General features: G+C 33.8%; 1 protein-coding gene across 3 annotated transcripts in view; it reads left to right on the plus strand.

Moving 5' to 3' along the window:
- The window catches only part of LOC110463945 (monocarboxylate transporter 4-like), a 51,253-nt gene that overhangs the window by 19,400 nt on the left and 14,841 nt on the right, over nucleotides 1–17,012 (plus strand). Inside the window, exon 1 of one of the 3 annotated variants that reach the window (XM_021518910.1) lies at nucleotides 8,983–9,062. The exons of 1 other annotated variant lie outside the window; for it this stretch is intronic. The gene's annotated coding sequence lies outside the window, so the exon portion shown is untranslated. Of the gene's footprint in view, nucleotides 1–8,982; nucleotides 9,063–9,403; nucleotides 9,618–17,012 lie in introns of those variants that run through there. One more of the 3 variants, XM_021518907.1, reaches the window with a different exon arrangement.

Below are 17,012 nucleotides of genomic sequence, written 5' to 3' on the forward strand. Positions count from 1 at the left end.
CTCCAATGTAGATAGTGAGTGATATACGTTACACATGAGTCGTAATGTGTAAACAAGGAATATGCTACTCCAATGTAGATAGTGAGTGATATACGTTACACATGAGTCGTAATGTGTAAACAAGGAATATGCTACTCCAATGTAGATAGTGAGTGATATACGTTACACATGAGTCGTAATGTGTAAACAAGGAATATGCTACTCCAATGTAGATAGTGAGTGATATACGTTACACATGAGTCGTAATGTGTAAACAAGGAATATGCTACTCCAATGTAGATAGTGAGTGATATACGTTACACATGAGTCGTAATGTGTAAACAAGGAATATGCTACTCCAATGTAGATAGTGAGTGATATACGTTACACATGAGTCGTAATGTGTAAACAAGGAATATGCTACTCCAATGTAGATAGTGAGTGATATACGTTACACATGAGTCGTAATGTGTAAACAAGGAATATGCTACTCCAATGTAGATAGTGAGTGATATACGTTACACATGAGTCGTAATGTGTAAACAAGGAATATGCTACTCCAATGTAGATAGTGAGTGATATACGTTACACATGAGTCGTAATGTGTAAACAAGGAATATGCTACTCCAATGTAGATAGTGAGTGATATACGTTACACATGAGTCGTAATGTGTAAACAAGGAATATGCTACTCCAATGTAGATAGTGAGTGATATACGTTACACATGAGTCGTAATGTGTAAACAAGGAATATGCTACTCCAATGTAGATAGTGAGTGATATACGTTACACATGAGTCGTAATGTGTAAACAAGGAATATGCTACTCCAATGTAGATAGTGAGTGATATACGTTACACATGAGTCGTAATGTGTAAACAAGGAATATGTTACTCCAATGTAGATAGTGAGTGATATACGTTACACATGAGTCGTAATGTGTAAACAAGGAATATGTTACTCCAATGTAGATAGTGAGTGATATACGTTACACATGAGTCGTAATGTGTAAACAAGGATTATGCTCCTCCAATGTAGATAGTGAGTGATATACGTTACACATGAGTCGTAATGTGTAAACAAGGAATATGTTACTCCAATGTAGATAGTGTGTGATATACGTAACACAGGAGTCGTAATGTGTAAACAAGGAATATGCTACTCCAATGTAGATAGTGAGTCGTAATGTGTAAACAAGGAATATGTTACTCCAATGTAGATAGTGTGTGATATACATAACACAGGAGTCGTAATGTGTAAACAAGGAGTATGTTACTCCAATGTAGATATTGTGTGATATACGTAACACAGGAGTCGTACTGTGTAAACAAGGAATATGCTCCTCCAATGTAGATAGGGAGTGATATACGTTACACATGAGCCGTAATGTGTAAACAAGGAATATGCTACTCCAGTGTAGATAGTGAGCATATTCCTTGTTGAGCTGGGTTATTTAACGCATTTTGTTTGTATCCGCAGGGAACGCTCGGCGGACTCCGCATTAAACTGACATCGGTGCAGGGTTCTGTATAGTAATATGTATAGTAATACGTTATATGAATTGATTAAAAATAAAACTTATCAATTATGATTTTTTTCATGATTTTGAGTGTCTCATAAGTCAACCAATAATGGCTGGGTATTGATCGCTTTTAACTCTGTATATTTTATTATTGTGATTTGTATTTTACTGTCGATCAATGCGTGACACTTTAATAAACTGTTATCTATCTAATCTTATCTTATCTTTATCGTTATTGTGTAAACATTACCTCTGACTCAGTAGAAGATATAGTCGCTATTGGTTGGATTCTGATTTTGTGACATCTTTTGAATTCGCATATGCATACTAATGAGGTACACATGGCCTCAATCTGCTTGTGGTGAGATAATCAGCATTCGGGAAAAGGCTTCGCACGCTTATTGTTAACATAAATATAAGTCATTTATATGTTAAGTATATGGAATTTTATGGCTGCAATTTTAGCCACAGATTTTCCGACAGGTTGCGGCACGGTAACTTTCAACAGAGTTGTTTTATGACTTCAAAAATACATAATGTATACTTATCTATAATGTCTGTAAAAACATAAACATGTATGTAATGTTATTTACCCAGAACGAAATGTTTGATAAGGGTCTCGCGTAGTATACAATCTGTAGGTTGGTTCAAGTTGGTTACATACATTATATACACAATCCAAATCGCGCTTTACTTCAGGGAGACACACATATATACCCGGGCCAAGCTTCCTATAGTTTCCTCACTTCAACTCATTGACGTAAATCAGGATATTTTGTGATTATCTCGAAATTTTAATTTCTCATTGTGAGTTGCTATATTTTGTACACATCACTTTGTTAATATTAAACATATTAAATATTTAATAAAAAAAAATCAGGTTTTGAGCACTTTGCGCGGTTCTATAATTGTAGAAACCCATGGTCGGTTGCAACGTTTAGGATAATACAAAGGTTAGAGTAAGACTCGTTACATTGATACTGAGGCTGCACAGCGAAGTCAATGTAACGGTTAGTGTAGTAATTAACTTGTTTATAGTCTCTATACATTTCTGCATTAACCGAGATGGATTGAAAATGCTTTCAAGTATGGTGAAAGTCAATAGCGCAAACATGTCTATAGTGATAAATGTTTCGTTTTTAAAGTTTATTTGCTGATTAATTATTACATCAAATTTTGTTATTTCACTGAGCGTTGAAGCATCGATCGTTATCAGATTTAGAAATGAACAATTACATATCACGTCACATCTGTTTCTGTCATCAACTCGCCATCGCATGCACTGTAGCAGATGTTATCAGTCACATGCATAGCATTTGTGTTTTTACTATAGTGTGAAAGTCGTTACGTACCTCGATCCCGTGTGATCATTACTTCTGTAGCTTAATATGAAAAATAATATTAGCTTATCTATTTGGTTTTCGCTTCAGATATATAAAAAAAAAATCTTTATGTAACTTGAGGATCAAAATGTCGATGAAAGGAGAAAAATTCATAGACAAATACTGATTTCTGAATATATGAGTAGACTAGAATCATATAAGTATATCTTTGGATTAATATTTAATATTTATTCATTCGTTTTTAAATTGAAACATTATTGCCGAAAAATCCTTTTATGAACTTTACTCCATGTTGCAAATAAAACGAGAACCATTGTTGTTTATTGTATCATTGTTATGAGCTGACCAATCGAAATGAGTTTCCGATGGCCGAATCTTATCAATTGGCATACGACCAACCTCGGGCACTGATAGTCCACCAGCAGATCTAGAGCCAAACACCTAGTTAAGGAAAATGAACACAAGCGATACGAAACAAAGAAACATCTATTCAAACTTTATGTTGTTGGTGCAGAAAACCAAACAAAATTGTCTGTACCATATGGTACTATCGTCCATTTCATTTTTGATTAAGTGAAAGTTTTTTTTTAAATTAACAATTTTAATGCCAGTTAGATGGATTGTTGATGTATCCTCATTCAGTTTCAATGTTTGTTGTTATGCATGCAATGGATGATCGTTTATATAAAATAAAATATCATGGATCCATATGAAAAAAACACCTGTTACAGTATGTTGGTGTGTTAACTGATGTTATCATCTTTATTCAATATTTGCCTTTGCCTTAGGTATAATTTAAACCGAAGCAAGGTAGGTGTTGACAATTTATCAATTTAAATTCGTGCAATATTACTCTATTTTGCCTCACTGCTCGATTCACATTGTTCTCTTTTGTCTTTAGAATAGTACATTGCAATGCAATATGGTAGTAGTATTTAGCTGTAACGAAGAGCAGATGATAGATTAAATATTTTATACAACATGTCAACAGCCAGCGTTTCACATTTCAAAATCGATGAAATAAATAATAATAATAATAATAATAATAATTCGAGGTTCTTATACACCGCTTTATCACAACCTAAAGCGGTTCACAAATTTCCATCCGAGGTTATAAGACCTTTGCAACCAGCCAAAATCTTTCTCAACTCACTGGGGAGCATACAGCCGGTGCTGCCATTTCGGCGCTCACAGCTAGCTTTCGACAATTCTAGCACTGCCCAACCACGTACTCATTTACAGCTGAGTAGACTGGAACAATCGGAGTAAAGTATCTGGCTCGTGCCGTAACTCGAACCAGCAACCCTTCGGTCACGAGCCCGGCGTCCTACCACTAGACTACCGTGCCTCCTAAAATTATCAATAACAAATGAAAAATCGTTAAATTTTGTTGAAATAATCAGAGATCTGGGTACATTTGCTAATAAACTTGAAAAAGAATGTAAACAATAAAACTCGTCTAAATATCCATATAGCTAAAATGGCGTATAGCAACAGGGGACAACACGTGTCTGCTTTATTTGTGTGACCGGGTAACCAAAAACCGGCCGGATAGGGTGATGTTTCGTTCGATTTGAAGAAAAACTTTATATGTGGTAGACCCGAGTGAAGCATGCTTACATTGTTACTATTTCTTTCTTTTTCTCGAAGCATTTCTTATTTATGTACTTATTCAAGTTTCAATGAGCGAGTTAATGTTTATATTACGTGTTTCTAATCATCCCTTCAAAATAGTGGACTTGCAAGGATTTATCTGTATATCATATGATTCTTTTCAAAATTATTTACCATCGAGAAGCAACATGAAAGGCACAAACATGATGCAATGTTCAGAAATCATATTAATGACTGTTTTTGAAAACAAATTGTGTTTTAATTGGTTTTCAATCAACGTGAAGCTCATCAATGCCTCATTAAGACCGTTCATTTTTTATTTAGTTTTAAAGAAATGCAGTTTTATTTCAGGCATCAACTGTTATTGCACAGAAACCAAAGCGAATAAAGACATTTCACTGTTAAAGGGATATCCAAATGTTAATACTTAAGATGAACAGCAGTGACATTGTCCAAGGTTGTTTCCAAACCAGTAACCGTCAGATTGGCATTTCGATCCTTGTTTTGATATTAAATCTTTTTTTTTTTGAAGCGTTGAAATACCATGCACAATTACACACAATTCTCGGAAAATATCAATATCAACAGGACACCGAATTAACTCCAGTATTAATACGTTTTGAGAAGGATAGAGAAGGTGAATAGTTCATCAGAAATAGAGCACAGTGGCACACATCTTGTTAATTTCCCCCAATAAGCGTTTGTCCTGCTGATCAAGGGTTTTTATCAAATTAATTGAAACCACGACAGTGACAACACAGAAAAACAATAATCAAGTTTATTAAAGGTATTCCTTATGAGGCCCCCTTGTATTTAGTTTGTAAGTCAATGACTTCAATTAATCATAGCTGGATTTCTTTACAAAATTTTAAAGGTGCAAGAACATATGTGTCTTACGTTATGTTTCAAGATAATGGATTGTACATACTGCTGATGGATTTCTTTATCTGCGAGGTTTGCGCGTAACTGCACCCCCCTTTTGGCCGATTTCATATGAAGCTGAACTATTGATGAGCTTATCAGGACAGGTAACAAAAACCTGAAGAAAGCCGTTCATGTATTGACCACATTAATCGTTTATACCTTCCTCAGTTTTAGATCAAGAACACAACATACTCTTCTTGTTTTGTTTGTTGTACTTGCAACATGACCAATAGAGACGGCCTACTACTAAGCTGTACGATAAACAAGACGATTTCGGCTTTTCGGTCGTGAACTTCCCTTTCTTGAAAGTAACATCCCTATTCCCCTACATTTTATGTGAGCGGTGTTCACATGCTCTAATAGCAAGAGACGGGTAGTGCAAGATATTGAGTCACTAAAGTTACAGTCTACTTTATTCATTTTATTATTTCATTTAATTTATATTTAGATATCCAGCAACGATTAAAGCATTAAAAATGATTCCCTTATCGAGATTTAAACATAAGCACTCGCTCTATAAATTGCTCGACAGCACCCCATTATCCAAAATCAACACTAATAACGAATGAAAGTGGCAGTATTGGAAGTAATAGTACGAATATTAGCGTATATCTTTCTAAAATTATTAAAATGATGTAAAATAAAAAATGTGGCGTTGAAAGACGCCTTATTGTGCACTGCTGTATCATCTTTGCACCGAGAACAGGTCTGAATAAACATCAGAAGATGGCTGCACTTTTTGTCAATTTTAAAGTATTCATTGAAAAATCGAAAATTGCGTGCAGTAGCAGGATTTGCCGACGAGAGTTTTTAGACGGTCATTTGACAAACGTAATTAAGGTACAATGTACGTAGTAGCCAGTGCAAACTGCCGCTTACTACAAGTACCCATGGTTATTGGGCATGGCGATCAGTTTGTGAAAACAAATGCAAGATAAGCAGATATCATGAAGATAAAATATAATCTAAACATACATATTATGTATAATTTCGTCGTATAATTAGATACAAATAGCATCATTAACCAGCAGACGACAGCAGTTAGAATTGGCATTTAAAGAAGATAATGGTGACACTTGTCCGTACGAAATACGGTCCGTAGTACCTAGGTAGTACATCGTTTGTCGCTGTATTGTCCCGGTCTATTTAGCTGTTTACTACACCACCACATCCTTCACACAAAAATAAATATAATTAATAACATTAAATAAATACATAAATCAATGAGGATGAACTGTTGGACGAACATTTTAAAATTCCTAGATGTCAAAACATACCACAATATTACCAAATTTGGCCAAAGCCTTATCAGCTCCCCTGTATGAAGAAGTATGTTTATTTAATAAACTACGTGACATGTGTGTAAACCTGCAACTGTTTTACTATCTGTCAATAGTTCTAACAACTGGTTGTTTTTATATGCTTGCCCCTCTTGACTCCTGTTGTTTTACTCGGTGTAATTTCTTCAATATTAGCCCTAGCTTTCGAGGAGTAAATACTATATATGTAGTGCATTGGGTTTCACATACAGCTTCATTTTCTCGTGTAGCCCCTCGTTATATCATTTGATATTAGTTTTGTCTCTCTCCTAGATCGTGACGTCTCTTCGTAGCTGTCAATCCATGGACGACAAGCATACCAATGGCAGGTAGCAGACTAGCACCATATAATCTGCCATTGCAAAGTTGCAAGTTTAGATTAGTGTGTGGGTAGGCGTCCTCTCATTATCCATGTGAAGTAGTGCAACACCTAGGATAATGAAAGAAGCGCTACAATGTAATCTGCTCGAGAGATCACCCGATTAAAAAGTTTTTCATTGTTTTCTCATCTATACACAGCAATTCTGTATAAAGAGCCTCTAATGTTACCATCTCAGTTTACTTAAGAGACAACGTTTTAGCCTTGCCTTAGGTGTTCTGTTCAGGCATATTTTACTTTAAGTGTACGTTTGTGTAAGTGGAAAATGGTAGCTTATCAGTGAAGATATTATCACTATGACCAATATTGTGCGTGAAATTTTATATTTACCTTTGCAGATTATGTAAAAGTGTGTTATATTCCAATTGTTAAATGAAAATAATTTATAATAATGATTTATTTACTGCTACATAAATTACAGGACCGGATTTACTGAGGAAATTTAACATAATATTATAAGTTGTATGCCAGGTTGTTAATATTGGTACATGAGTTTTTAATTAGCCTGTCAGAGATGAATGTACACAGGAAGGAATTTATCATCCTTGATTACAAGTTTTGTTGGTAAACGACCAGGTATTTACATTCAGAAGTATTGTAATGTCTTATTTGTCATGGAACCTGCAAAATAAGGTAATTTGTAGTCTTTGTTAGCATGTATCTATAAATCAAAAGAGTTCATTTTAAACTTTTAAAAACAAACACAAGCAAATGCCTTTGTATTTACCTACCGACCCACTAAGGGGTTACACTTTAGATCATTTAAGCTAGCACTGTTAGCGTTAAAAAATATCAAGTTAAAAATTAATGACAATGTGTAGATACGGTGAATATTTAAACTATAATATCAAAAGAAAATGCTACGCTTATAACAATAAAAATACCTTTCCTGTTTTAAATTTGGCGCTGTGCAAAATATTCTGCATAGTTTTGGTCATTTTGCAGTTTGTAAATATATCAATGTAATGCTATCTGCTGCTATGGGAAATATGTTTAAGTACAAAATAATTATACAATGACAAGCAACGACGCTCAGAAAACAAACACAGTATCAAACAGAGACTATCAAACACAGACTAACAAAATTGTTTAATAGGGGACATTTTTGGAGCATCAATGCACGTTTCCAACAAAATGCGTCGTGCAACTTTACACCGAGTAATAAACACATTTATCTTAACATCTCGCATCCAAACAAATGCACCATGTAACATTACACCCAAACTACAAAAACCTACATGATATTAAATCATTAGCTTATATTCAACGGAACAAATTACCTCTTATCCATAGCAGTATTTTTTTTCATGAAAACAAAGGAATACAAAAAACTGTGATTAAGTCCTTTGAGGCAAATATGAATAACAATTATTTTCATTTTCTTCGTTATTAAACGATATATCTCTGTAGTGACATTTATATGCATAGAAAACAATAATACATTGTATAAAATTAAAAATCTCGAATTGAATATATTAAGGACGTTAAAAACCCATCAGACGCAATGATCTTTACAGCATGTTATTATAACATAACATTATTATCTGGAACTAAATCGTCATAAATTGTGCAAGTATATATTAAGAAATATATATATCAAGGAATTTTATAGCCGTGAACGTACTCATTGTATATGATGTAGAATGAAATGCAATTTTGTGCTAAAGATAACAAACATTACTCTGTCTGGAGTTATAGTATTTGAAGATTTTCTGTGCGTTGGTTTAATAACAATGGTGAACAAAATTCACATTAATAGCGAGGAGCATTCGGAAACGTTTCTTTGTGAATCCGTTTTCCGTGTAGAAATATATAGAGTAAAACTCTATATAACGCTCTGCTGATTCCGTAATACCTAGTAAAAGTCGTTAAGTATGCAAAACGCTTCTAAGATATAGATGACAAAAGTTACTTTTTTCAATATCATTGCATCTAAAGGAACAGACTCTATACGAAGTGAAGGTAATCAACGCGGATACCTGTGTAGGTATATATATATATATGTATAATCGTTGTGCTATATGTATATGTATGTTCATTACGTTAACCTTGTACAGTTGGGTGTAAACCATTACCCGTTAGATTTGATCGATTATGTTACGAACTGATAAATAATTAATGTTTTTTATGTTGGTTCCACTTGGTTTCTTTCATTTTAACAGCTTGTTTTATAATGACATCCTTTCGTTTTGTTCATTTTTTCCAAAATATCTTTGAAGATCAAAATAGATAGTGAGGTTTAAAGGTGTTATTACCACACTCCTTCCTCGGTATACATGCATGACTTGACACGAAAGCACATAAAACTTGGTCGATGAGTGTGTGCGTAGGTAGATGAGCAAGTACCGCGGCACACAAGCAATACTGACGTAGCGTTTACAATGGCGACTTTATGCTGCTGCGTTTAGAGATGTATTGGAAGGGAGGACAGAGAAAATTAAGGCACGAGTATTTTACCTGTGATGTTATAATGTTGTAAAATTGACTGACTCATACAAAATACAAGCCAACATATAGAAGTCTAAAACGTAAACAAAGGTAAGTTACCTACATAACATTGTAACATTTGCGTCAGTGAGTGGAAGACCTTTAGCCCATGGAGACTATGTTTTTGTTTTCCTGGTGTATTCTGCTTGTACACCAGGAACATACCTACTGTTGATATTGATAATACCACCGATGTAGTAGCATTACCCGTTACCGGCGAGTCTACGTATAGGTTCTTCCCTCTGTAAGGTTCGTTAAAATGATGACTATAGTATTTGAAGAAAATATTCTTACCGTCTTACCAAGACTCATGTGTTGTTGTTTTTTTCAGTTGTTGGATTTTAATATGTAACTATATTCTTCAGCTGCCATCAATATTACGGTTACCGTATCCGTGACGTAGCTTACTGTATCCCCAGTTAGGAAGGGTACGCCCTGTCCCAGGTTGCTATGAGTTTACCGTAGCGTAAAGTTGTCTACTCGTCTCATTCTTTCAAAGAAGTAATAACGTTTTGTCCTGACTCCAGCATTAGATAGTAAAGTAGCTACAGGTATTATACAGCAGATGTGTTATGGAGGAAAAATGCAAAATGTAAAAAAAGAACGTCCACGTATGTTTGCAATTTTTCGATTATTTTGAATATATTCGTTATTCGGAACAACAAATGCCTTTTTAGCTTTACTTTCTGGGGAAGTGTACGTCCTCAATTCTAATGACCTTAATGTCTAAGATCCTCAGATTAAAGTGTACTAATATTTCAAATTGATTAAGATTTATTCTATTGTAAATTATGCTTGCTGGGTTAGAGAAAAATGAAAGATGAAATGTTCCTTAACCCAACCATAAAACAATTTGTAACACAGTCATTGCTCCCAATATATACCATGCATGTGTTTGTTTGCTATCTAAGCTCGTGTTCTGAAGCGAATAAGTGTCAAACAAATTTCTAATTTATACTTTGTATCTTTTTCTTGTACAGTGTATGTCTATATATTTATTACTGATAATTGTGACTAATATAATGAAGCAGCTTATATGGTACACTTTTTTGTTTTATTTCTTTCATAATAATAACTTATTTTGATCATAGTAAAAATATTTGTACATTCGCTACTGGATCATTTACAGCTATGTTCGCTGATTACGTTACATAATGAACTATGGTTAGAATAAGCCTATTTGCAAAGTGTTCGTCAAGCTCTGTTTGTTTCGTCATGTTTTCACAAAACATGTCTTTAAAACATACAGCTACGTCACCACATCTGTTCATAGTTACCATAATCACCACACATCTACATTAAAGCATATCTGTATAAGTGCTTAAACACTGTACACTGCACACACATGTTTCAAGTCTAAACACATAAGCATATACCGAAATACATACATACACACATAGCAACTATACGGTAAAGTATTTATCTATTGCTTAACAAAGAATCGGTTTAAGTGTTCCTTCTTTAAATACCCGTACAATATTGAAATCATTTGTATTTAACATTTGTAAAGGAAAGAAAACCTTTCCACTAACAACATAATCGGCTATTTTGAATGACGCAATGATCTTTACAACATGTTATTATAACATAACCTTATTATCTGACAAGTCAAATGCTTTGTTCAAGCGGGAAAACCCCCCATGGAAACAAAGTCTATTTAGGTGTAAGGGTATTTAGTACAAATGAACTGTCTGTGCATCTATGACTTTTTTAAACTGAAATTGCGAAATTAGTTAAGTTAGACAACATTCTATGAAATTAATATTCATATAAATTTGGTCCTAACTTTTCGCATAGGTGTGATACCTTGTATTGCAAATCTGAGTTCCTTTACATGTATCCCTCTATCTGTATTAACATGCTGGTGTAGATTTATTAATCCATGCATGCAGTGTGGAAATTTTTAAAATAGTCTGTGAGTAATATAGCGTCAAAAATGTTTTTGGTTACATACTGTATATATGTAATGTATAACAAAGAATTTGACTCGGTAGAGAAAACACTTGTCATTCAAAATAGCCGGTTATGTTGTTAGTGGAAAGTGCATTTTTTCCATACAAATGTTAAATACAAATGATTTCAATACAAATGTACTGTATAGGTCAAAGAAGTAATATAGACGGTAAAATCCCATATAACACTGGATCCTTATGGTGGTATGTCAGTAGGATACTGTATATGTACTGTATATATATACTTATTGATATATTATCATTCATTGTGGGTGTCTATTTAAACATGTATCTATATTTATACACATATTTTAGCGTGACATTTATACAATGAATATATTCTAAGCATTGTTAGAGTATTTGCCAGCAATGTGTGTGCAGCCAACAAGGCTATTAAAGAATTGGAGATGTAGGTCCAATTGTTCAAAGTATGGGCAGCTTAATGACAACTAAACGCAATAATGAAAACACGCATATTTTCAAAAAGACTGAAACTCAAAACTTATGTCCATGTAGTATGTTTAAGGAATCCAAAAAGTTCACCTTATGACAGCAAACATAACAAGAGCTGTCGGAGAACAGCTTAGCTCGCCTATTGGCGATATTTGTTGTAAGATAGCAAATATCGATAGGAACAAATGTACAATAAAACCTTGATATAATGCCTGTCATTTCATTTGCCACCTCACTTAGCGTCAACATATTTTCAGGTCCCTTAATCATGTCTTTTCTTAAGAATTCCTTATACGTTTCCCTCAATTCATCGCCAAACCCCTTTATAATGCCAACCTTTCTTTGAACAAATGATGTCAATACAAGAAGGTTTTACTGTACCTTAACATGAAGAAGAGATGACCATCCAACGTGAAGCAGTCAACAGTGTATTAATCGTGGTGACCGATCCAACACTGCACAAAAAACAATTGCCCGAAATCTTTAACCAAGTCCAACTAACCATTTTTTGCCGCTTAAATAATGAAAATATAATTCAGAACATTGCTTATAATTACACTCCATAAAAATACTGCAACTTTATAATTAGCGACAGCCTATTGCTGGTGGTGATCCAACACTACATACAAGTAAAATAAATTTAACCAAGTCCAATTAAGCTGCTTTTGGCGCGTAAAATATGAAAATATATGTCAGCACATTGCTTACACTCTATATAAATAATTAAACCTTTTAATAGACAGCAGTCTATTGATGGTGGTTGTCCAACACTTTAAAAAAATCTTGCCCAAAAACTTTAACCTCAAACCTGCCCAAAAACTTAAGCTAAGTCCAATTAAGCTGTTGTTGGCCCCTAAACTATGAAAATATATGTCAGCACATTGCTTACACTCTATATAAATAATTAAATCTTTTAAAAGACAACAGTCTATTGATGGTGGTTGTCCAACACTTAAAAAAATCTTGCCCAAAATCTTTAACTTCAAACTTGCCCCAAAACTTTAACCAAGTCCCATTAAGCTGTTTTTGGCCCCTAAAATATGAAAATATTGTCCAGCACATTGCTTACACTCAATATAAAAGATTTAAACTCATTAAAGACAACTGTGTTTTGAGTGTGATGATCCAACACTGTCTTGAAAAAACTTGCCCATAAAACTTTAACCTCAGAAGGTAGGACGCCGACGCCGGGGTGACTACCTTAGCCCCCCTTTTCTCCGAATAGGCGAGCTAAAAATCTGTATACATTTAAGACAGATCTCAAAAATTACATTTTGAACATTTGCATTGACGATTCGTAGAGATAATTAAGCTTTAAACAATCATGAGATAAGATTCAGAAAAGGCACAGTAATACGTCTACAAAATGTTGTATATTTAGATTATTTTCAACGAGTTCAGCAACGACCTTTAAATGCCGAACTGACTTTGTAAAATTTACAGTGTTCGACTTATTAAGGTTTCCTGCCCACTGCACAGTGGTTAAGCGTAAATACAGTAATGTCTCCTTAATTTAGTTTTGGAAATAGCTGTGGCATATATGGTCCAGGCTAGCTCAGTTGGTCAAAGCGTTAGTATAACTAACTGAAGTTTAGATTTTTTTTCGAATCAGGATCTAGCACGGTTACCCATAATTATTATTTTGTTTTGTTTATTTCATCGTTTTTATATATTTTGATCAAATCCTGTAAGGTATGAGTTTTCTTTTCCTATTTGGTATTTCAAAGTTATAATCATGTCGTAAAAATAGCTTCCGGTGCGTTTTGGCAGTAGTACAGGGATCCTTAAGAGCATAGAAAACATGACTTTTATACCAAGGTAATTCTTGCACTTAAATCCGATGTGTAATGTAGGGTGTAATAAAAATAAAATGTGTTTTCAGTCATTCAGCGTTTTTTCATGACGAGTAAATATTAACTTAAGAATGCCAATACGTCCTTCTAGGAAAGTGATATTATTTACACTGCTTAATATTCCTCGCAGGAGGATGAATGACTGAATGCATACGTAAAAGGCCAAATAATATAGGGATGAGTCATATGTTTGTCACAGTGAACCGTATAAATATAAAGTGCATCCGCTTACAAAAATGTGCGACAACCTTCCTGTATTTAAAGATGCGATACATTTCATTTAACTTCGTACATGTTACATCCAAAAACGAACAAAAAATGCATGCATAAAAGTCAGTTTCATACACTTCACAAGAAATATAGATAATACCACAATTCAAACGAACCCGTATTATAACCGCTAATCTGTGAAAATTGGACGGGACATGAACAGAGGAAGGATTCACATAGATACCATTTCAAAAGTACAAGGTGGATAATATAAATGAGCTGCCATACCTAATATAAGCCCCTTTAGAGATATATTTGCACATGTATCAAACAAACTTTCCAAACTCCGACACACCTAGTGACGATGGCCAAGGTGTAAAGTAGTTTTTGGTCAGTAAACAGTAACACGGTGGTTTAAAAAGCATTCATGATGGTTTCCAGACAATTTAAATATTAGCTGAAGAAAGTCAATACTTCCTTATAGGACACTGGGAGATTTAAAGAATATTCAATGGAAGGATAGTAAGGTAAAAAGGTAGTTAAATAGTCTGCTCGAATACTTTTTTTCACATGAATGAATTAGTTAACTGCAAAAATTATATCTGTATATGTTAGGTTTTAGTGAACCGTATCAATCTAAATTACATCTCCTTACAAAAAATGTGTGAAATCTTTCCTGCTTTTAAAGTGGAATAAAGATTTATATATTTCATTAACATTATAGTATAACACATCAAAACTATCATATAGATCCAACACTAAATAACGCAATGTAAACAAATATACATCAATACAAATCAGTTGTCTATATACTGTATACTACACCAGAGATATAAAGAGCAGTGCAATTGAAGCATATCAAATCTGCAAACTTATAAAACTAGCGTACACTATGAACAAAAAAGAAGCAAATTATTACACTTTCAAAAGTCAAAGGATAATAAGACCAGGTGTTCCGGAAGGATGAGCGTCTTCTGCTTCTTTGATATCTACCCGCAGTGTAAATCAAGGCCAAATCCAAGTAATGTCAATGAAAACAAAAGCCATTCTTATGTTAATAATGCATTGACCTTCATATCTCAAAGTAAAATAACCCTTCACAAAGAAATGTCTTTTTTTAATTGAATAATTTGAAATCCTTTCTGTGTCTATCATTAAATGACCAATAGCACCTTCCCCATCTCCCGTTGGCACTTCTTCAATTCTTCACGTGTGTTGGAGGGATTTGCTTCTATTTTAAAAACAGTACAAAGTACGTGAAATGCCTGTAAGACCATGTATATCAACAAAGCAAGATTATCTAATGCAGGGACAAAATGAGAGTTGTAATGTTATATTGCAGTGCCATGCCAAGAATTCAAAAACGATTACAAAATCTGTTCTGATGCAAATAACAATGTAGATATTGCAAAATGAGTGAGAAGAAACAAAACATCTTCTGGTAAGCTATAACGATATGTAGGGTATCTTAGCAGCTGAAATAAGAGTATTCACAAACCTTGGTTCTAGCTTGTCATTTCCACGTCCTATGGCTATGTGAACTTCATAATGCACTTTTTTGTGAACTACATCAATTCCTTTGTGACATTAATCACTTCATTTGTGAACTAAATCATTTCATTTGTGAACTACATCACTTGTTCACTATCGTATAATCAAGAGTAAACTCACCAGTTGTAATATGTAAATCAAATTTTAAAAGTCTCTATGTGATTAAGATGAAATTAGTTTTTGTGTGTGTTATACCATACACATATTCTTGTGCAGAATATTAAAATGCACAAGCAAATGCATTTTCTTAAAAAAAATCAAATACATCAGTTCAAATGCAGTGAAGGAAGTTCTGCTTATCATATTGAATGTTTCTGGCTAACTTTAGATCGTTTACTTTTAAACGTAATGTTCCAGTCCACTTGATTGTCATTTACTATAAAACAAAGGGTACTATTAATTTTCACTAAGGTTCAAAAGCATGTCTTTTTGTGAATATAGATATTATATACATTGTATATAGATTTATCTTTTTTTGTGTGGTATGCATACTCTTTTTTCAGAAAATTTCACATATTAAGAAAGACTACTATTCAATATTTAGAAAAATGCGAATTGTTTATCATTTGTTGAATATATTGAAACATATTCCATTGTCTATATTTTATCACCAAAACCTTAATATTTAAATTTTAAGAATAAGGGAATTTGATCAAATATAAAGGAAGAATTAAGGACAGACAAAAACATTTAAGCAAAACATACGTGTCGCTTCGCTGGAAATTTCAAGATTTATTTATTTAATTGATTCATCCGGAAAATCTGTATTTATGAATAATAAAAGGAAGATTGTATTGGTCCATGTAGCAATCGGTTTCGACTTTGCGAGATTGTTCGGTTTCACTTTCAGAACGCCGCTGGCTGCTTCCGTCTATCCTTACGTTTAACAACGGGGACAGCTTACTCCTGAGCTGTATAAAAAGGGTGATAATCTCATTTTCCTGGTCGTTATTTTTCTCCTTTTTGATGTAAACACCATTTCATTCTCTTCCAATAAAGGTGCACACATGTCTCATTTGATTTAATACTTAATAGCTTGCTCCGAATATCGCGATTGCTGTTATATATTTCAAATGCGGACAGATAATTTTATAACAAATGGTTTTGAAAAATGTAGGCTGATGAAGACTATGGGCTAGTTATACATGTATGGTCTACAGCATTATCTCAATGGGTGATATTCTATTGTGCGATTCGAATATTGACTTTTTCGATATTGTTCATTTGTATTACTTGTTGTTTAGTCATCACTACCCTAGTTCTCTCTTTGTAACTGTTACAATACTTGTAATTGATTTAGTGGCCAGTGGCGGATCCAGAGGATTAATTTTGGGCTTGAGGAAACCCCCCTAGCCTGAGAATTTTCTTTAAAAATCATGTATTTTCACCATTTTCCTCAATTTTTCCCAACATGGACCCCCCCCACC

This window comes from Mizuhopecten yessoensis, unplaced genomic scaffold (assembly GCF_002113885.1).
Source record: "Mizuhopecten yessoensis strain PY_sf001 unplaced genomic scaffold, ASM211388v2 scaffold10947, whole genome shotgun sequence".
NCBI lineage: Eukaryota > Metazoa > Mollusca > Bivalvia > Pectinida > Pectinidae > Mizuhopecten > Mizuhopecten yessoensis.